The 23,189-nt window shown below is 38.3% G+C and overlaps 1 long non-coding RNA gene across 1 annotated transcript; it reads left to right on the plus strand.

The window, feature by feature from the left end:
* Positions 1–603: 603 nt before the first annotated feature.
* Positions 604–19,078, plus strand: LOC129190293 (uncharacterized). The gene is made up of 4 exons (XR_008572976.1): positions 604–626; positions 16,344–16,458; positions 17,516–17,565; positions 18,527–19,078. It is a non-coding gene; the product is annotated as an uncharacterized LOC129190293 (long non-coding RNA).
* The last annotated feature ends 4,111 nt before the right edge of the window (positions 19,079–23,189 follow it).

Below are 23,189 nucleotides of genomic sequence, written 5' to 3' on the forward strand. Positions count from 1 at the left end.
AAATGAATGAATGTTGCAAATGAATGAATGAGTGTAAAGTAATTTAATAATAATTAGAATAATGCTTTTCATTTGAAAGCGCTTCAAAGGAAGCCAAGGACACTGTACATAGACCAGGTCAAAATAAATAGGATAAAATAAAAAATGTCATGTTAAATTGTAGAGAATAAGATTTAAAGCCGCCATTGATGAGACAATAGCCACCTCGAGAAATCCGCTGTCCAGAAAAACCAAGTAACCGCTAACGTGTGAGTCCGTTCTCTTATTTTTGTCTAACATGTCTTATTGTCTCTGATTATATCTTCAAATGTAACGGTGACTATAGGGCTGTTATTTCATGTCTTGAGGTCTCCAGGAATGTTAAAAAGTGTATTTAGAAGATCATAAACATGTTTTCGATGCCATAACTACAAAAACATTCCTTTTGTTAATATTGAATCCTACTTGGTGGAAATTCATTTATCGCGGACGGGTCTGGAACCAATTAACTTCGATAAATGAGGGAATACTGTGCACATACGATGCGCTCCACAGTCAGGAAATTACGGTAGTCCTTTATCTTGTGTCACGCTCCTTGGACCAGGAAGTCCTCCTGAGACCGCAGGTCTACATCTTGCGAGCCACGAGTGAGTATTCAGGTGTTTCCTGCCTTTTCACGGTCCGACGGCTCTTGACTGAAGTGAGAAAAAGTAGCGGTTGAATGTTCACGTTGTGTGTGATTATTGCTCAGTGACAGCGCGTGATGACCCGGTCTGAGGAGCGGCTTCTTCTCTAGCCCGAGATTCTTGAGAGGGGCGTCGTTCCAAACCGCGAACATCTCTGACATGTTGGACGGCGTCCTCCTTCCATCTGCGTGTGCTTGCTCAATGCCCTGGATTGCACGTGTTGCTGCGTGTTGTTCATTAAGACGTCCGAACGCTTCACAGTCGAGCGCTCGTTTCGCTGCCAGTTGGAGTCGGCGCTGTAATTCCAGTTAGTGAGGGATCAGATGGAGGTCGGGTGGGGGTCGGGGTTTTGTATCCACCCTCTCCGGAATATGTTACAGCTTTTATCTCGGCTAATGGGATCCCTTGGCGGGGAATCCCGAGGGTGCTGAGGATTAAGATACCTGGCCTCCACTCCCACGCGTAGGGCAACAAGCTGCATGTCTTTTAACTTCAAAGGCGGCCACTGAGGTGCTTATTTAGGCCGTTCACACCTTTCACTCGCCCTTTCCCGTGCCTCCACTCTCTCTAGTATGTGACACCCCCGTGCAATTCAATGAGAGGGTATCAAATGATGGACCGCCGCAGCCTTGCTTGACTTGACTGACATTGTTGGACGTGTTTCCCAGGATTACAGTAAATGTTGGCTGAAATAAAGAAAAAAAAAAGCTTCACTTGGCTCAGGAATAAAGAATTGGTGGTGGAGAAAGTCTCTTTGTGTAGCCTGACAAAGACGAGTGGGAGAAAGCAGTGAAGGCTGCAAGGACAAATGTGTCTCTCGCCTTTTTTGTACCCTGCAGTTCTTAACTCATTCAATACCAAACTGACGTATTTAGACCTTTTTTTGAAGCCCGAACGCTCGCTCCCAAAGACTTATTTTTACGTTGATTTGCGTGAGAGGCAAAAAGGGGTGATGACGCTAGTGCACGACAAAGGAGGACGTTTTTCATGCAGTTTTAAGACATTAAAAAAGGCCGCAAGGTGGCAGAAGAGCATTTGATAAGAGCTTGGCATGGATCTTTTGTATGTTTTGTTTTAACGCGCTCGACAGCAAGGAGGTGTGCACGCGTGAAAATTGTAAATCATTCACGGTGTTATATCTGTAAGTAAGTTGTTATTTTGATGTAGAACAACCCTTTTTTGTGTTGTTTATGTTGTTGCTTCGTTGTTTAGATACTTGAGCTGTCACAGAAGCAAAACATTTGTGTCAAAGTGAAAGCTGTGCTTGAAATGTATCTTTTCACAAAAAGCTGTTCTTCTCCCTTTTTTAGTTGGGAACTGATATTTTCCTGAAATGTTTGCTGCAGCTAGCACTCCTCTTAAGTGAATGTTTGTTACAAATGATTGTCACTGGAGTCGGTCATTGGAGTCAGTTAAATTACTGGTTATCAGAGCTGTTCTTAATGTTATTGGATTTATCGGTATGACGTCATAATTCCCTCATATCGGCCCGATAACTATCGAATCGTGCGCCACTAAAGTATAGATGATTGTTTGGTTGAAAATAAAATGTACACTTCCTTTGTAAAGTGATGAGAAAATACATATAACATATAATAAACTCCATTATATTGAAACAAAACCTTTTGAAAAGCTTTTTTTTGTTCAAGTAAAAAAGAAAAAAGATGAACACATGAAGATAAAATACATAGAAATGGTAAAAATGCCTTATTGAAATTATTATTAAAATGTTTAAAATATCTTCATACGCGTCAAATAATTTCTCCAATTTAATTTTACATGTTGATTTAATTAAAAAAAAGATGTAAATTGATTTTTATCAAGCAAGCAACAAAAAAATTTACTTTGTAATGTTGATTTAAAAAAGTGCAAAATTTGTAAAGGGAAGAAAACGCACACAAAACATGCATTATATTAAAATGTTTCAAATATTTTCTATGTGCTTTAAATAATTTTGATAATCTTCTTTTACATGCGCATTTTAAAAAATTATTTATATATATATATATATATATATATATATATATATATATATATATGCATATATATATATATATATATATATATATATATATATATATATATATATATATATATATATATATATATATATATTTTTTATATAAAACACATTTTAAAATTAAAGAGAAGTCATTTTATTATGCGGTTAAATAAATTGTTTGTAAATGAAAAAAAAACATATTAAAATGTTTCAATATTTTCTATGTTTGAAATCATTTCTATAATTTTCTTTTACGTGATATCTTTTTCTGTATAATTTAAAAATGTATATTGTTTTCTTATTAAACAAACAAAGAAAAGTCGCTGTTATTCTCTTAAAAAGAAAAGAAAGGGTAATGCATATGAATAAAAAATACATACATACACGTTTTATTTTACTATTCTGCAATTTAAAAAAAAAATTCTTTAAAAACTCTTTAAACAATCAAAGAAGAAAAAATTGTCTTTTGGTCAAAAAAGACAAGGATTGGTAAAGTATAGAAGAATAAGGATGAACGTAAAGTACACTTGAGTTTCATCAACTAAAGTAAACATGATATCTGTGAATGAATACTGCAACGTGAACTAGACAGGTGGATCACCTCGCCATGATGTGCATGATACCGTGCTGCTCTGTATTGATGTTTGTTGATGGCGTGGCCTCCTTTTGCTTCTTTGTGAAATAATGTGCGCTAGAAGCAGTGTAAGACCTAGCTGCTGCTGAAACATAGCATTTATTTCCAGCTTCGCTGCTGGTGGGCCTCAGTCTCAGCTCGTCTCGACTCGCATCGGTGGCTCCACCACTGAGAGCAGCAACAAGAGAGGTCAGGAGGAGTCCATTGTTGCCGAGCTGTCAGTTCTCTTGGGTTTGCTTGTTTGTCAAGGCACAACTCCAACTGCCTGTTTCCATATTTTGCTTTTCAAATACAGTAGCGGCACAGGTATCATTTAGACCAGGGGTGCACCAGCAAGACAAAGGAGATGATCATTAACTTCCAGAGGAAAACATCTCACTTCACACCGGTGAACATCCAGGGAGCGGACATAGAGTTGGTAGACGGCTACAAATTCCTGGGTATTCACTTAACAACAAGCTGGACTGGTCCGTCAACACCCACGCCCTCTACAAGAAGGGCCAGAGTCGCCTCCACCTGCTGAGGAGACTGAGGTCCTTTGGTGTGTGCAGGACTCTCTTACGGACCTTCTATGACTCTGTGGTGGCCTCAGCCATCTTCTACGCTGTGGGCTGCTGGAGAGGGGGCAGCACGGACAGGGACAGGAGCAGGATCAATAGGCTGATCAGGAGAGCGAGCTCTGTCCTGGACGGTCCTCTGGACTCCGTGGAGGAAGTGGGGGAGAGAAGGATGTTGGCTAAGCTGACATCCATCATGGACAACACCTCTCACCCGCTACATGACACTGTGGGTTCCCTTATCAGCTCCTTCAGCAGCAGACTGTTACACCCACGGTGTAAGAAGGAGAGGTTCCGCAGGTCCTTCATACCGACCGCTATCAGGCTCTACAACACCTGCACCACCTGAACCATGTTGTAGTCACTATGTATTCTTTACTTGCGTATCTTGTTTGCTGCTGTAACAAGTGAATTTCCCCGCTGTGGGATAAATAAAGTACAAATACAATACAATACAATACAATACAATACAATACAATACAATATTACATCATAGCGATAAAATAAAAACGCAAAATTAAAAATGAGGCGAAATTACCCACGCTGTGTTGGTGGGCATCTCAAGCGCTCCTTTTTTCTCCTGCCTGTGGTAAGGTCCCCTGAGCTCACTTCTAAACCAACATTGAGCTTAAGGTGAAGACGTTTCACGTGCTAGTTGTACCAAATGCTCCGCAATGAGGGGGAAAAAAACATAGAGCACACAAAACACCTAATCAGCCTCCCGAAACGCCAGTGCAAAAGGTTTGCCAGAGACCTCCATGCTACCAGGGTGTGCCCGAATACAGTGCACCTTGTTGGGCTATGCCAGCTCCTCCCCCTCTATACTCTGGTTCTCCTGATGGTAGTGATGTGGTAGCAGTAATGTCATCATGTTTCATTAGAACAAATCCTAATTTGTTCCAGTCCTTTCTTCCCTCCAGGTGTGCACAAACTACACTTAAATCTAAATTTTTAAAAAGTAGATAAAAAAAAGGGTAACGGTATCATATCAGTCTTGAGAAGCAGAAAGATATTGGTATCTTTTTGAAAAAAAGATATTGTGCAACTCGGCTATATTTATTCAGAAATCTTTGTGTTTGCTGACGACCCCTATGTATCCCACCAGGCATCCTCAAATTGTTTGATATTGTGTGTGTGTGCGTCACAAAAGTTCAGTTTGAAAAAAAAAGACATGGTGCATCTCTAATTTAGATGGAAAGACAAGCAGTGTGTTCTGTATTTAATACAGAGCAGTGGCATTGGCCGATATATTCATGACTCTATATATGAACTCTACCTTGTAATACAAGTGGGCACAGGAACATGTGACGTGACGACACGGCTTTGTGAGCTGGCTAAAACTGCACGTGAGCCGCTGTGAACGATCTTTTGTGGCAGTTTGCTGCATGTCTGTCTGCTAGGAACACATTCTTTGAGGGTTTGTGTGTGTGTGTGTGTGTGTGTGTGTGTATGTGTGTGTGTGTGCTGGCGAGACGTCAAACGGATCCTAATGCCAGAGGACATCCAGTAATGGCGGCGTGGCTCCAGTTCAAACCTGGGTTCGGTGTGTCCTTGTGGTGTTTGTTGTGGGTGAAGAAAGGCCAGCGAGTTGTTGAAGGCAGCGCTCTTTAAGCTGACAGTCCTTCAACGCTGCCAAGTCTTTGTCAAACACACACACACACACACACACACCCCCACACACACACACACACACACACACACAGCGTTCCACACTACATGCGGGAGAGACAGTAAAAATAAACGACCAAAATTGCTTTGTTGCAAATAATCAGCTTGATTCAACATTTGTCACATTTTTGTCTCTCACGTGTGGAAAAACTGCAGTCTTTTGAAATGTACACAAAACTACTGTTTTTAGGCACGTACTGTTTTTCTATGTTTACAGCTCCCCTAGTGGTAAAAACACAGCATTGCGCCCTGTTACTGTTGACCTTATCTGAGTGCAAATGCCTGCCATCGAGGAGGTCTTGGCTCAGTGAGAGCATAGCTAATGTAGACCTACAGCACATAGACTAGATAGTTTACTGTGAGGACACGCAGCTGCAGTGCACTCTCTTCTTCTCTCATATATCATAACTTTCTCTGGAGGTTTCTCTTTTGGAGAAACGCTGCACCATCAGAACAGGGCAACCAGAAGCCGTTCAAGACCGTGAACAATGGCATGGCTACTATGACTGATAATAGAGTAACATGGAAGTGGCAGTGAGCAAGGCATGAATGGAAGCGTACCTTAAAGGGTCCCTGACATGATTCATCAACTTTGCTTAAATATGTTATATATTGTTTGGAATTATGTTCTACATTGTCCGATTTTTGAAAACCAACAGTTAATTAGCAAAAACGACATTTATAGCTGATGAAGCCAGCCATGAAGAGCTAGCTCTCGCTGTTCAGCTTCATTTCCAGAAGCGATGCCATCAGAGTACTATCGCTCAAGTAAACTAACATGGCAGCGTACGAGACAGAGGATGTTTACAGTGATTATAGCCAAGATTTGTGCCATGTGTCAATAGTTTTTGAGGATGAAGAAACATTTGGATTTCCCAGAAATGAGGCTGAGCTGCTAGCTACTTCATCGTGGCTGGCACCATCAACTATAAATGTCATTTTTGCGAATTTACCATTCGCTTTCAGAAATCAAACAATAGAGAACATACAGTAGTACCTCGCATAACATAAACCTCCTTTTACATAAATTCCACTGAACATAAATGATTTATGTAAAGTTTTTGCTTCGTATTACAGAAGAAATTCTATATAACATAAAGCGTCAAGTCAGCGCAAGTCTTTTTTTTTTCAATCAACTTTATTAATGCCTCAAGTTGGTGCAAGTTCAGACTAACACTTGGTGACGCCTTCTGACGCATCACACTCTCATTGGCAGATTATCGGGGCACCGCCTCTGCTCTCATCTCATTGGCTGATTATCGGGGCACCGCCTACGCTCATCTCATTGGCTGACTTATACAGCACATAGTGAGTTTGTGTGAGACAGGCTTCTCCCTTCAACCTCCCTTCCTCTTCGTAGTCCCCCTGAAACCAACTTAAACAATTAAGTTAAGTTACAAATTAAAATTTTGCACACAGCATTATCGTGTAGTGCGTGTGCGTTTGTCTGTGAGACCAGCTGACTCTTAGACTCTTTGAGTCGTGTTTCGACTCAGGCTAGTCCTCCTCCTTCCTGCCTCCACTTGCGCTCCTGATCAAGACATCTCGTGAACGGTAGGATTGTTTTTGTTTTTCAGTTTTATTCATTTACAGTAATCTTATTTATTACCTATTTTATATTGAAATATTACTGTACTATGTTTATGATAACGTTTTCTTATATTTTCCCACCATATTTGGTGGACTTTGAATATTTTGAAGTGCCAAGGGGTGAGTTTGGGAAGATCTTGGAACGGATTAGGCTATTTACATGTATTTTACGCTTCGTATAACATAAAATCCCTATAACATAAAAGGTTCTCAGAACGGGTTATTTACGTTGTAGGAGCGTCTACTGTATAACACATTGAAGCAAAGTTGGTGAATCATGTCAGGGACCCTTTAAGTGCTTTAGGCACACCTTAATTTTTTCAAATTTAAAACAAATAAATGTCAATTTGGCTGTACATTTTCATGACATTGGAATATTGTAGTCTTTCTGTACAAGGTGACATTGCCAACTAGTGGCCTGGCATGACATTACGTTTTTAGTCATTTTTGGCCAACTTCCATGTTCTTTGTCATTTTAAATGCACCCTTTTGTGTATCTTTCTCTCTTTTCCCCTCAAATTTAAAACAAAATTGCCTCAAACTCAATTTGGCTTACATTTTCATGACATGTTTCTTTCCCAAGTGCCAACTAGTGGCCTGGCATGCATATTACAGTGTTTTTAGTCGTTGCTGCAGGTCTGTGTGAATGTGGATTGTTTCGAGAATGAAAATGCATCGTAAAAATGATTTTAAAGTAAACATAGGCTTAATCTCCTACTATGCATGGCTTTGCATGAGGCTCTTTTGGATGTCGTGCGTGCCCCCTTCTGTGGGTGCTCGTGTTGCCCTGGTGATTAAATTTCCTGGCTCACTTTCAAATCTGTAATTAAGCAGTCATGATGGTCCTCGTATCTTTTTGTTTATAGCAGTAAAAACCACAAGCTCATCCTCTCCCCGGCTGTTGAATTTATGGAGAGCAATCATGTGTGGATGAAATGCTGGCTGCAAGCACAGTGTTGGAATCCAATTAGAAGTGTCCAGGAGGAGGAAGAGGAGGATGCTGAGCTTCAGCTGCTGTCTTCTTGTTGTTCTACTGGGTGAAATGAACTTCACAGTGTTTCTAAGGGACAGTGGAGGTGTAGATGGCAGATGCATGTGTGCAAAGCGGTCATGAAGAAGGGAAAGGCTTGGATATATTAAAAAAAAAAAAAAGATGTGCAGCCAAACCTCAGTGAATTCCTGATGATGGAAGGAATGTAGAGAGAGAGAGAAGCCACGTTCTCCTCTTTTATGCTTTTTTTCCATGCAGCTGTCATATTAGCATGCTCAGCTCCTTTTTCACTTGCACAACTTGAAACGGTGGTGAAAAACGTGTTTCAGAGAGCCAGACAGACATGATTTCTGTGAGAGCACGAAATGAAAATAACCTAAAGTGCTTTCATATGAGGGCAGAGTTTTTGTTTGTCTCAGCTGCTTCTTACCTAACGTCATGCAAACATGACGAACGCCATCAGTGTCGCAAACAATGTGTGTGAATATGCACACACACACACACACACGCACAGTTTCATTGTACAGCACTGCCTTGAAGGACAGCGTGCTTTGTGTTACACTCATCTTTTCACATGGCAACAAAAACATGACACTCTCTCACTGCCTTTCATTTTTAATTCCAAGTTTTTAATTCCAATTTATCCGTTGTAGATCACACAGTCTTTCACAATTCATTAGAAAACACTCGTCTTATGTCAGGGGTGTCCAAAGTGCAGCCTGGGGGCCATTTACGGTCCGTGGCTGTTTTTTTATTGGCCCTCGGCACGTTCTAAAAATACAATTAAACAAGAAAATTTAAAAAAATGGAAAAAAGACCAATAATTTTACGAGAATAAATACAAAATATTAAGAGAGTAAAGTCATAATATGAAGAGGAAAAAATAGCATAAATTTGAAATAATTAAAAAAAAGTTGTCATATGAGAAACAAACAAAACATAAAAGTTGCAATTTTTGGAAAATTAGGTTGAGGAGAAAGTTACAATATTATGATAATAAAGTGAGAATATTGTGACAATAAAGTCATATAATACCAGAAAAAAATGTACAAGGAGAAAGTTTTGTAAAAAATTAAATAAATAAAAAAACAGCAAAAAAGTTTATTGATAAAAATGTCTTATTAATAATATACTTTAAAAATAATAATAATAATATACTTTGTCAAAGCTGACTTGCAGGCTGTTTTTTTCTTTAAATATAAAAATTAGTCATTTTTGGACATTTTATGTGAAAGTTAAGTGAAGACTTTTTCGTCTTTACTTTTTTTTTTCTGTCTCTTTTGTTCAAATCTGAAACAAAATGTGGCTGTACATTTTCATGGCGTTGGCGTATTGTAGTCTTTCTTTCCAAAGAGACATCACCAACCAGTGGCCTGGCATGCACATTACAGCCTTTTCAGGCGTTTTTGGACATTTCATGTGAACGTTAAAGGAAAAGTACACTTTTTTGGGAATTTCACCCATCATCTACAATCCTTATGTGAGGCATGAACACACATCTTTTCTGTGCTTTCTAAAGGTGTAAAAAAAAGAGGCGGCTAATTAATGCACGTAATGGGACACACCTATTCAGCCTATAAAGGCCGCTATTAAAACACCTCCAAAAAGCTCCAACAAGGTTTTATGGTTTTCTATCCATGCTGTGAGCATGTAGTACCAGGTACATTCATGAGAACATGGAATACTGACACTATTTTGGGAACTTCCTTCCTGGATGCATTGGTTTCACATAGCAACGTAGAAAGGAACGCCACACCTGGCGTCAAAAACAAAAACACAGCAGCAGTGGTGGCAGCCCCAGTGCGTAGCGTTACCTTTCGTTGGTGGCCTGAGGCATTGTGAGCATGTGTGTGGTGAAGCTAGTTGCTAGCCGGCTAGTCGCTAGCCAGTGTGGTGTGGCGAGGTGTCACACTCGGGTGTAACAGTGTTAATAACAATAATAATAACAATGTCGCTGTAGCTTGGTTAATATGCAGCTCACGTGATGGAAATGTAGTTTTTTTCAGAAGGCTTTATAGGCGGAATAGGTGTGTCACATTACACTGCTTCGTCACGGTTTGCTAATTGTATTTCAGATCCGGGTGGGGGGCGTGAAAACATTTCTGTCCCCCTGAGGGGGCTTGACAGAACAAAATTGATAACCACTGCTTTAACCGTTCATCCTTAGCTGCAGATATTACATATCATGTCTTCTGTATGCCTTATATTTGTATTTTGTTCATTTTAATGCTTGAAGATGTTTTTGAAATTTAGACCAAGAATACATACTATTTGCTTAAATATGCATTTTTTCTTTTACTACTAATTGGCCGTATTCAACCACGAAACAGTGGTCGTTTATGAATTAATGAATTTTTGAAAAACAACTCTAGAATGAGGGTGCGATGTGTGAACCGCGATGTAGCGAGGGACCTCGCAAATATTGCGGTTCGATTATTGCTCCCTCTCGATTTTTCAGAAATGAATGAATGAATAAATGATGGCTGTTTGGTGGTAGACTTGCTTGATTATCAGGAAATACAAGTGATATATAGAATTGTGGTCGCTACGTGGCAGTAATGACACATTGAGACATTAGCTTACATGACATTACCTTAACACCGCATGAAGTCAGCCATGGCATGTCCCACCTCATAGAGTGAAAAAAGTTCTCCTCCCATTCCGTGTGGAAGTGGTCAATTTTTGACCTATATTCATTTATCAGTCGGGACTGGAACCAATTATATATTAATGAGGGATGCCAATTTTTATTTTTGCTTATTTAGCCATTTTTTATGCTTGTTATGCTTAATTTAGGCCAAGAATACTTACAATTTGCTTAAAAATGCATATTTTTGACTACTAATATGCCGTGTTCAACTACAAAGCTGTGATAATTATGAATTTAGGAAAAATCGCGCTTGAACCGTGATCTAGCGAGGGGCGGCTGTACACATCATGCAAACAAAGAAAGATAAATAGGATGTCGTTTGCTCCCTGAGCACCATATGAGCCCTATGACGTGCTAATGTCATCCTGGTAAGGACGAAAGTATCCAGATACTTCCGAATGAATTACTTAACCCACTTTTTATTTTACAAGGACATTTGGGCAATTGGATGCGTCCAACATTGTTGGCAAGGCCCGTTTCTGTGCCCTAGGGCACGAGGCGCGGTCTGTAAAGGCACGCTTGGATGCGTTTAGTGTGGAAGAGCTTGACCCAGCAACCATCGACGACAGCAGAGACCTTGTAAACGGTCCTCAAGATATATTTTCAAGTTCTTCAGTTGGGGTTATAAATGCATGAAGTTGTTAACAGCTAATAACGGCAGTAATTATTCAATGGAGACAACTCCCACCTACTGTCTTAGCTCACTTCCTTGTCTGGCCAGATAGTGCATAAATTCAACTAATGAACCCAAACTAAAATGGCAGAATTCATGAGAACCATCCAAATAAAGCCGCCTCAAAGTCAACATCACGTAGAAGATTAGTTTCTCAGCAAGATGACTCACTGCTTTTTAAATCAGGCTGTTTTCTTAAGGAGTTTGGAGATAGGACCTCTGTTGTCCGTATGACATCAGCAACACAAAGCGTTCCCGAGGCCGGGAAATAAAAGCCTGATCATGTTCCATCAAGTCTTTCACTTCACATTCTCACTGCCAGCTGTACACACACACACGCACACACCACATAAAACACTCACACACTTATCAAGACTTCCCTGTCGCCCGGCAACCATGTTGTCCGTGTGGGTGGGTTCTGGAAGCAGAAAAAGAACTCCAGTGATAACATTCCGGAACATTCCACCTCCACCCCATTCCATGCAGGTCTCAGGTGCACCCTCAACCTGTACGTGTGTGTGTGTGTTTGCGCCGAGGAATGGAGGCGCCTTTCTTTTGGGAACACCGTGGAGTCATCCAACTCAATGATTGACTCAAGGATAGCGCTAGACTGGCTAACGCTCCAAAAAAGACACATTATGTACGGTGATATGCATTTTTCTGACATTCAACTCGAGGAAGCAGTTTTGCAGCAAGTGTTTAGTGAATAAAAACATGAACTTATGTCATAAAAATGATTTGGTAGACAAAATTAGACCAATCGGAGGAACAAAAAGCCTCAAGTACAGACTCTGATGACATAAACTTTACATTTTGTCACTTTTATTCATTTGTTTTCTTATTAGTTGACATCTACAGAATAAGTAGTGGTTGGCAGTAGACCATGAGCATATTTTTTTTTAAAGGAAAGCTGGAAATAATGGAATAAAAAAGTGAAATAAGCAACATTTAACTGCCACTGAACCAACCACTGAGCCCAGCCCACATGCCACGGCCGAGACGGAGATGCCGTGGTTGAGACGTACATGTCACGGCTGAAATCGAGTAAAAACGAAACAAAACAAAACAAAAAAATGGTTCTCCTCTCATTCGGTGTGGAAGTGGTAAGTTTTGGGCTTCTTTGTCCTTCTTCCCCGCTTTGTTTGAAACACTTTCTTAAGTTTAGAATAAGTAAATCAGGGAGGCTAATTAGTTAGCTCGCTAGCTTGCCATGCTAGTGTAGCCTGTAGCCTGTGCAATGTGATGTAAACAAAGCTTCATAGAGGTATAAAGGTAAATGTGACAACAGGGGTGTTATTTCATGTCTACGGGGCTCACATAATGTTAAAAACTGTATTGACAAAGTAATAAAGTTTTTTATAATATGACTTTTAAAAGAAACATATTTTTTTCTTTAATATTTCAACTTTATGCTACTCAAATGATCTTATTTATCCTCATAATATTCATATTAGGATGTGATTCTTGATGTGAAATATGACTTTTTCCTCGTCAGATTACAACTTTTTTCTCTTAATATTTTGACCTCTTGTAAAATTCCTGCCGATTTTCCCATTTTTTCATTTTTTTTGTTAAATTGTATTTTTAGCTGCAGGCCACAAACGACCACACGTTGCGCACCGCTGATCTAAGGCCTTTGAATTTGACCAAAACTTGTGTCAAATTGCAACACACTGCATCACACCGTAAAAGAGTACAGCAAGACTCTTTGCTTTTTATTTGGCTTTTTTCAGCAGAGTAAACAAATGCTTCTCGAGGTAGATGGTCGACTTGGTTCAGTATATTTTTCATGAAGATAGTAGTCATGCCAATATGATGTGTTGCTGCTGGATGTTCACAGCAGCTGAGTGATAGTTTGTTTTCTTTTCCAAAAGAGGAAGCTTTAAGACAAAAATGGACGAAGCAAGTGCAGAGACAGATGGACGCCCACCTCAAGTTCTGTTCTTTGTAGTTATCATTTCACTGATGACTGCTATGAATGAACACCTTTAGAAGAAGCATTTGGCTTGACAGTACTGTATAAATACTATTTAGAGTAAAAAAGGATGCTATTCTGCTGGTACACAGGAAAAAAAGACAAGAAGAACGACGTCAGAGTTGCCACAGAAGAGCGTAAGTCATGTCTTGTTTACATCATGTCTTCTAAACACTGTTCCATGATAGCGACAAGGCTGTAAAGTATTATACATGCTATATAAGCATCTTTTCACGGCCATAAGTTGACGGTGAGGGGTGGGGGCTGCGGCAGTGACAAAATATAACATAAATCAGGCTATAAAACCCCTTTATGTTCATTAAGAAGCCGGTTTAAAACAATAATTGAAGGATAAGCAACTCCAGAGTCATTTACACTGACCATTCTGTGTCTTGAAGGCGACCAATCTTCATCTGCACGTCTTAAGGCTTAAGTCCATGTTCTGCAAGTTCTCTATTTCATCTCCAAATGTTTCTCCCTTTTTTTCTCCTCGGAAGCTGTAGATGCGTGGCTCAAATCTTGGCTATAATCACAGTAAACATCCTCTGTTTCGTACACCGCAGAGTAATCGTACTCCGATGGTGTCACTTCTGGGAATGGAACTGAACAGCGAGAACTAGCTCGTCGTGGATTTAATGTACATAACACATTAAGTGGGTGACTTTTTTACACTTGTATGACAGTTCGGAATGTTAAAAAAGTGGCTTGCACGATGAATAAAGGTTTGGTGGCAGCTTAACCCTTGAAAACAGATCATTTCTGCTTATAAAATTTCCTGAGTGTGTCCAACCGTCCACCGTCTTCAGACAGAAAGTCAGGATGTGTGTCCCGTAGGCGGACTGAGGAGCCGTGGACATAAAAGAGTGTTGGCTGGGAGCTTGTAAATATTTGCGTGTTTGCCGAGTCCTTCACAGCAGATTTGTGTTGTGGATGCTTTGTGTCTCCTCCATGGAAACAGGAAGTGTGATCCAGTCTCCCATGCTCTGCATTTCTCTCCACCGTCGACTTATAGCTTCACGTGTTTGCCTTTTTACGCACAGCTGCCCTCGCTTGCTTTGACTTCACCTCATTTTTCATTCCTGGAGACACTTTTTCTTCAACATCTGAAAGCCCCCAGCAACAAATGTTGAAAATAATCTCTGGAATTGCTTCAAAGGAGCCAAAACTTTCTTCACTCTGTGATCTTTGCATCAAAGTGGGCAGTTTGGTGCAGGTCATTAGTCACTGGAAACAAATGGAGGTTTTGACAAAACAAAAAAGCAAGAGTCCAACATCGCAGGGCTTGCTTTAGTCTTTTTTGTAGTTTTGTGCAACATTCCTGGACATATCTGCTGTATTGACACTAAATTCTACATTTTAGATTGTGATTGACAGGTGAGCATCCGGCCGAACCGGGCCGCAGGAAACTTTCAGTTGCAAAGATAAAAAAACACTTTTATAATTTTGGAAATAAGGACCATTATTTTATTCAAAATCTCACTGTTTTTGCATGTTTATGCTGTTGGTCCCACTTTGTCCGACGTTCCTTGAACGCACCATGTAATTTTCTCCCACGCTGCACAGATAGACTACTACACTGCATTTTTCCCATTTTCTTTCCCTCATATTTGCTCCCAAATGCTGATGCTATGTGTGAATGCATATGGGTAAGATTTGATGACCTTATTGAGCGCTAATGTGAATATTTGTCCGGCCCACAACCTCAAGTTAATTCATGCTAGCACATGCTAGCCTGTTATCACACACATCAAACAGCGACGTTATAATCTTCTCGCTGAATAATAAACGCCAGGCTCGTACTGATGGATGTTGGGTCTGTATTCATTTTGTGTTGTTTTTTTTTTACACACCACATAATAAATAAATAGCATTTGATCGCTATAATGTGCGACGACCTTCCCCCACTGCGGTCCGCCGGAGGTTTGTGGGAACGAGAGCCAGTCCTTGGCTCCAAAAAGGTTGAGGACCACTGCTCTAGTACACATAAAATGTTAAAAAATAAAAGAAAAACAATGTAAAGAAAAATACAGAAGTAGAAGTGACCATACTAGTACACGGTACGGTGCATAAAATGTTACAAAATAAAAGAAAAATAATGACAAACGAGTGTGTGGGGCAAAGAGAGTATAAATAAACCAGAGCAAGCAAAATAAATGAAAGTGCCTAGTTGAAATAAATGACTTTTCAGCTGGGATGTGAAGTTTGCTGAGCAAATAAATAGACACATTAAGCATATCCAAATATGTGTGATGACAGCAAGGAGGGCGAATGAGTCCTCACTGACCCAGCAAGACTTCCCAAAAAAGTGTACTCTTCCATTCTAATGTTGGCGTGTAACTCATGCATGTTAACGTACTGCGGTTTCCAATGAATGCATCAATGAAGTTGACGCTGGCTGAGCAGTTTGCTGCTTACAACATTGGTTGTATGGCTGCTGTGTTGTGCAATATACTTGCTCATAACTGACCCTATGGTTACATTTTCCTGCATTGTCATACTACTATCACTATCATACACTATCAACAACATGTCTTGTGCCAGGCAGAGGGAAAATATTCCATTCCTAACACACAGTATGAATAATTACATTTGGGAAAAGCCTCTCTGCAACGATCACCTGCTTCCAATTAACAGCCCATCATCTTTGCAGTTTAGATCAGTAAGTAACGATCCCAGCATCTATGGTATTTAGCGATCTCTCCACAGAGATATTTTTATTAGAGCTATGACTGAACATGTTCTGAACATGAACATATTTTGGGAGCTTTCCAACCTCCACCGACGCCTTCCATCCTTCCTCTCTGCCCAGACTAGTTGGCGATGTGATGAGACACACTCTCCACTTCTCTCCTAATAGCTTTCAATGCATGCAGCCCCTTTGCATTCCTCTCGTCTGTTTTTGCCAACTCTTTTTTTTCTTTCATTTTTCCTCTTCCAGAGTGTGCAGCCAAAACTGGAATGACATCATGCCGAGGAGACGCTGTGGCTGGAATACCCAGAAGGCCCTGCAGGAGAACCAGGGACTGGAGGCAGCAGGCGGACGCTTGCAGTCAGTGAGATACACTCCTGATCAAAATGTCTCCAATGTACATTTTGCACTGGTGCATCTTAAGGAGGTTCTACGTAGACAAATAAATGTTTGAGTAAGCAATTTATTGCAAACAAGCATTCAAGTGAAATAGGCTGTTCATCAGCTGGTCAAAAGTTTAAGAGCGTAGCTAAAAAAAAAGACATAAACCCCACTAAAATAGAAGTAAAATGGAGAAAAAATGAGGGAGTAATGAGTAGCTGCGCCATTTTTGTTAATGAGGTGTAAAATGGGTTTGGGCGTGCGTGATGCCAGTGTTTCCAGGAGGCGGGTGGGAATGTTGCTCCAGGTGGCGAAGATGGCTTCACGGAGGGCATCCGCTGTCTGGAACTGATGCTCATTTTTGAAAATCCATCCCCAAATGTTCTCCATTGGATTTACATGAGGCCACACAGTCAGGAGATCTGGAAGATCTGGGTTCGAATCTCCGTTTGGCATCTTTGTGTGGATTTTGCATGTTCTCCAACGGCTTGGGTTTTCTCCGGGTACTCCAGTTTCCTCCCACATTCCAAAAAATATGCATGTTAGGTTAATTGTCCATAGGTATGAATGCTAGTGTCAATGCTTGTTTGCCCTGCCATTGGCTGGCAACCAGGCTCCAGCCTGCACCTCTAGTGAGGACAAGCAGCATAGAGAATGAAATGAATGAATGAATGTGCATCGTGAGTCTCTCCTAACCACAAACAGTAGTATAGCTCAGTTTTCCTTTAAGGAAGAGGCTTTTTAATTGGGCAAGCATTAGCCGTAGTGTGCTTGTCACACAGTGACATGAACAGCGCAGGGGTCACTGAACAGAACACTGTCTACAATGGCGGTGCAACAACAACTATGTTAACTCTAAACACGTAACTTTGGCGACTTTTTACAAAGCAAGTGCCGCAAGGCATGCTGGGAACCTGCAAGTGTAAGAGGAGGCAGCATGTTGGGAAGAACTGGTCGTGTTCTGAAACATTATTAATAAAGATTGAGAAGATCAGATCAGGTTTTTGGAATACCTGAAACCCTTTTTTTTGTGTTGGAAGAGTTGATGCGGCCCAGACTCACGCAGACTCGACCTCCAGCGCAACCCCAGGTAAGTTGGGTTTGAGTTTAGAGCATCCCATTTTGTTCCTAATGTGAAACGTGTTTATTGTTACATTGCATTACATCACAGTCATTCTCTGACTCGGCTACGTTGCTCGGGTGCATGTGACCAGTGGTTGTCCACCTCTTCCGAACCGCAGCGCGGATCAGAGCGCTTTCACTAAGCCAAATTGGCCTGGTGGGAGTGCAGCCCCAGGGTTCACTGGAGCGACGGGATTGTTATGAAAGCTCTCCTCTTCTATTTTAAGGCTCAGACGTCTTGTTTGAATGTGAAGCCAATTATCAGATTAAGAGCCTGTGATCCTCTTAATAAATCCCACTTTGCAATGCGTGTGACACGAGCCCACCGTGATGGCAGAGCTCTCATCTCGCATGCATGTTTGCCCGCATAAAACTTCCAGTGTGCACTTTACAGGCTTTGACTTGCTTTGACGGCACGGCGCGATTTGCACCAGCTATCACAAGTCACTCCTGTGGAATCTACCACTTCTGCATCCTCCACGCTTCCAAAAATGTACTTTGCTGCGGTTCACAGTAGTATTTGCTTTAGTATTACAAACCGGAATGCTGTCTGCCAGCTTGAATACATAGGTTATTTTTATATTCTGCTATATTTACCAGCCCAGATTGCACAAAAAGCTTCTACAATTCACCTTCAAAGTGCATCCTTGCCACACAGAGGGAGAGATCGCACTTCCGACACGTTTTCTCTTCCATATTTGTCATTTCTGCATGCTTTTTGCTGTCATTTCATCACTGGGCCGCGTCGCATTTATATTTGATTATATTTTATTTAAACCGAAGTGCACCAGTTGGACAGAATTAGCCTATGGCATTTTTTCCCATTTTTGCTGTTGTTTTTTCTTTTAACTTTCCAAATATTTTTAAACTTTCTTCATAAATAATCATACATTTTCTTTGTTTGACTTTATTCCCTTCTTGACCCAAAGGCCGTGCACATGGACGTGACATATTTGCATCTCGGAATAAGCAAAAACGTTAGATTTGGATGATGTCAGCACTTCTGGTTAATCATTGGCTCCTAATGAACCAATCACAATCAAGAAATGACGTTTCACGTGCGTCCCTTGGTTTCATGAAAGCCGGCAAGACGAACATGGCGAAGCGGAATGAGAGAGGCAAACGTGAGTACTCATTTTCCATCAAAAATAATAAAAACATGAAAATGATATGTTTATGTGACATGTTACGGCCATGTTATTCTGGTGTCCAGCGTCAAAAACAACACATAAAAACATGACGTGTCAATTTGATGTGGGATTGGAGTAAAAATTTGTGGAATTTGATTTTTTTTTTTTTTGCCCAGCAGGAAAATTTAAAAAATAAGTAATAAACAAATAAATAAATAATCCTGATTGATGTTTTCAAATTTTTATTTGTATTTTTTGTGTTATTTTTGGTAATTTTTTAAAATTAAAAAATATATAAAAATAAAGAAATAAATAAAAAATAAAATAATTTTTAAAGATGAAATTAAACAAAAAGTAAATAATGCTGATTGATGTTTTGAAATGTTTATTTGTATTTTTATGTTATTTTTGTATTTTTTTTTAAATATGAAAAATAAAATGAAAAATAAATAAATAAATTCAAAATAAAATATTTTTTAAATGAAATTAAACAAATTCAAAAAAATGCTAACTGATGCTTTAAAATTTTTATTTGTATTTTTTACGACATGTTTTTTGTTAATATATGAAAATAAAGAAATAAATACATAATAACAGAATTTTAAAAAATGTAATTAAACAATTAAATAATGCTGATTGATGTTTTCAAATATTTATTTGTATTTTTAAAGTTATTTTTGTATTTTTTAATGTAAAAATATTACAAATATATAAAAATAAAGCAATAAATAGAAAAGAAAATATTTTTTGATGAAATTTAAAAATTGTAAATTTGTAATTGGATTTTATTTTTGTAATTTGTTTTATGTTTGCTGTATTTAAAAAATAAAAATAAATAAATAAATAAATAAATAAATAAATAAATAAATAAATAAATAAATAAATATACATATATATAATAAAAATAATAATACAGTGTCAATTAAAAGTATTATTATCATAATTGTTATCAGCAGGAAAAATTCTGGGCAAATCCAAATCCAACCTAATTTTCCAACAATTACTTAATTTTGATTTGTTTGTTTCTCATAATATTATGACTGTAATTTTTTTTTTTAATATTCCAACTCAATGCTACTAAAAAACATTTTTCCTTATAATAAATAATAATGTTTAAAAAAAGAATATTAAAAATACTGTATGATCTAGGGCTGTCAATTGATGAAAATATTTAATCAGGATTTTATCCGTAGTTAACTCATAATTAATCACCATTAATCGCAGACAGAAAGATGTTTTTATCTATAATGAGTAGGGATGTAGTTCTCTTTGCGGTAAACGATTTAGATACACGGGTTAAGATGCGGTTCAAGAACAATTCGAAACACCCGAGTTGACTTGTTTGTTTGGTGCACAACAGAGTTGGGATGATCCCGTTCACACCTGAGCGAGCCGGCCGTACGAGCGGAGCAAATGCATCACATCAGAGTTCCTGTCAAGCAAAGTGAACATGACAAGCGAGCTCACCCTCAGCTACCGGTAATAAGTTGTAAGACGACGCCACGAAGGAAACATGGCATCATCTTGCAGAAAAGGACGTTTAGTTTCCACCGTTGCTTTGCTGACGCTGCGACAGACTAATGCTTCATGCAGCTGACAGCTGTTGCTCTCGTGAGGTGAAAAAGCGGTGTTTCTTTGTGAGATGAATCACGGTGGAAAGTGTGAGCGAAAGCGTGAGCAAGGCTTGGAGAAAAGGTGCATGACTGAAGACGTGTTCCATGAACCTACTTTGCTTTACTTTAGGAGGACAACCGGAGAACAGGTGTCTGCTTACTGCTAGCTGTGCTGCAGACACACGCTGGCAAAGTCACCTGTCTGCCTTCAAGCTCTACATGTGTCCTATTTAAAGGAACACTCACCCCACACTTCATCACAGTTGAACACAGTTGAACCACAGCTGTATCCAAAGGTCTGCCTTTACGAAGAAGACACTCTATTCTTATTTTTGATGCTTTTTTTTGTTTTAATAAAAATAAAACTAATTACTAAAATAAATACAAAAAAAAAGGTACACCTTTTTCATGTCATTTTTTATTAATTATTTAATTTTGTATTTATTTATTTATTTATTTTCATATGTTTTTAAATTAAAAAATACAAAAATAACATAAAAATACAATTTTTAACACATACTGTAATCAGTATGATTTATTTATTTCTTTATTTTATTTTATTTATTTATTTTATATATTTTTTAAAATAAAAATAAAACAAATGACAAAAATAACATAAAATAAAAAACATGAAAAAACTTTTTTCACTTCATTTTTGTAATTTATTATTTTATTTATTTGTATTTTTTCATGAAATAAAACAAATTATAAAATGTATGTTTATTATTTATTTTTAAAATTATTTATTTATTTTAGATTTTTAAAAATAAAAATAAAACAAATTACAAAAATAAAATAAAACATCCAAATAAAAAAAAATTAAAAATTACATGATTTTTTCATTTCATTTTTGTAATTTATCATTTTATTTATTTAAAAAATATATTTTTAGGAAAAATTAAAAAATTACACTGTTTTTCATTTCATTTTTAAAATTTAGCATCTTATTTATTTTTGTATATTTTAATATAAAAAAATTACAAAATAAATAAAAAATACAAATAAAAATAAAAAAGTAAACACGATTATTTATTTATTTACATCACATTTTATTTATGTACTTATTATCATTAACAAAGAAAACACAGTTATGTTTTTCACTTACAATTTTCCTATTTTCTCCATGTATTTGCTTTGCATTTTTGTAATTCAATTTACACACCAAAGCCGAGGATGTTGATTCATCTGTTTCTATTTCTAAGTCAGATGCAGGAAATTAGAAAAACATCAAGGAAGTTACCGTGGATTTGTGGTACATTATGCAAAAGTGACTGTTGAATGTTCTACCAGTCATAGGTGTCTCCAGAGCCTGTCACTTGTGAGCTTCACTTTGGAGAGAAAGGTCGGCCTCCTCCTTCTCGGACATGATACGGCCTCTGACACACCTCTGGCCCCGTGTTAAAAAAAAAAGTTGTACGTTAATTATGCTGACATTTTTAATGTATTTTAATGTAAACATGTATTTGTTTTTATTCTAACAAGATCGCTTGGTTGAAAGAACTGGAGGACACCCGGTGGGGTACATGGTGGTTGCCTACGAGCACGCACCGCTAGTTTTTCTGCCTGTAGTTGGTTACTTGTGCCACTTCAGGCATTACTTGATTTGACATGAAAGCATTTATTTATGTAAGTACATAAATGTAAGTGTAACATGCAGTCTGCGGTGTGTGTGTGTGTGCGTGTGTGCGTGCGTGTGTGCGGTGGCGCCCAGCCATCAAACAGAGGCAGCAGTGTCTCCGGGGTCCAGTCCATGTCCAGGAATGTTCTTTCATGTGTTCGCTCCAGCACGCTGCGGCCTAAATGGGCATATTTCCTGCTGTGCGTTGGACTACAGCGGGGGTGTCCTAACATTTTCCAGCGAGGACCACATTGAGGAAAAATGAAAGGATGCAACTTTGCCACTTTTTGCTCTTTTTTCCCCCATTTTTGCTAAATATTTCAAGTTTCTTGTCAAGTAATCTTACTCTTACTCTGTACATTTTCTTCTCGTAATATTAGGACTTTACTCCCATAATATTTGGACTTTATTCCTGTAATATTATAACTTTAGCCCCAATCTAATTCTCTCTCTCCCCCCCCCCCCCCCCCCCCCCCCCCAAAAAAAAACAAAAAACATTACAACTTTATTTTGTTTGTGTCTCATAATATTTTTTTAATATGTTTTTTCTGTAATATTTCAACGAAAATGACATTATTTTTCCTCAGAATATTCCTTTTCTATTCTAAAAAGCACTGCTTCCTCCTCGTTTCTTATTCCCATAAAATGACAGCTGCTTTTTTCGTTTCTCCTGCTGTTTCTTTTACATTTTTTTCAACTTTTTTAACTTTCTTCTTGTAAAGTTTCCTCTTGAAGTTCTGGCTTTTTTGCTGTCAGATAACTGTATTTTCACTTTTTTTCACTATTTTCACTCCAACATACGAGTTGATTTGTTTTTCATAATATTACGAATATATAAAAAACATCTTTCCTTAACATTTCCACTTGATGCTACTAAAATGATGTTATTTACTTTTTGTCTTAATATTTTGACTTTATTCTTGTGAAATTACTGTAGTTTTTTTCATTCCTGCTGGGTTTTTTTTTTTTTTACATTTTTCAACCATTTAAACTTTCTTTTCTTCTCGGAATTCTGACTTTATCGCCATAATATTTGAACTTTAGTCTCGTAACACTATAACCTTTTTTGAAAATCTAATTTTCTAAAAAAAAAAAAGTTTTTCATAATATCACATCTTAGAAATGGTAAAATGACATTATTTTTCCTCATTATAGTGCGTGTTTATTCTTGTAAAATTGGGAAATTTTTCTCATTAGAGTACAACTTTTTTCTTTTAATATTTTGCCTTTA

This window comes from Dunckerocampus dactyliophorus, chromosome 11, assembly GCF_027744805.1.
Source record: "Dunckerocampus dactyliophorus isolate RoL2022-P2 chromosome 11, RoL_Ddac_1.1, whole genome shotgun sequence".
Lineage (NCBI taxonomy): Eukaryota > Metazoa > Chordata > Actinopteri > Syngnathiformes > Syngnathidae > Dunckerocampus > Dunckerocampus dactyliophorus.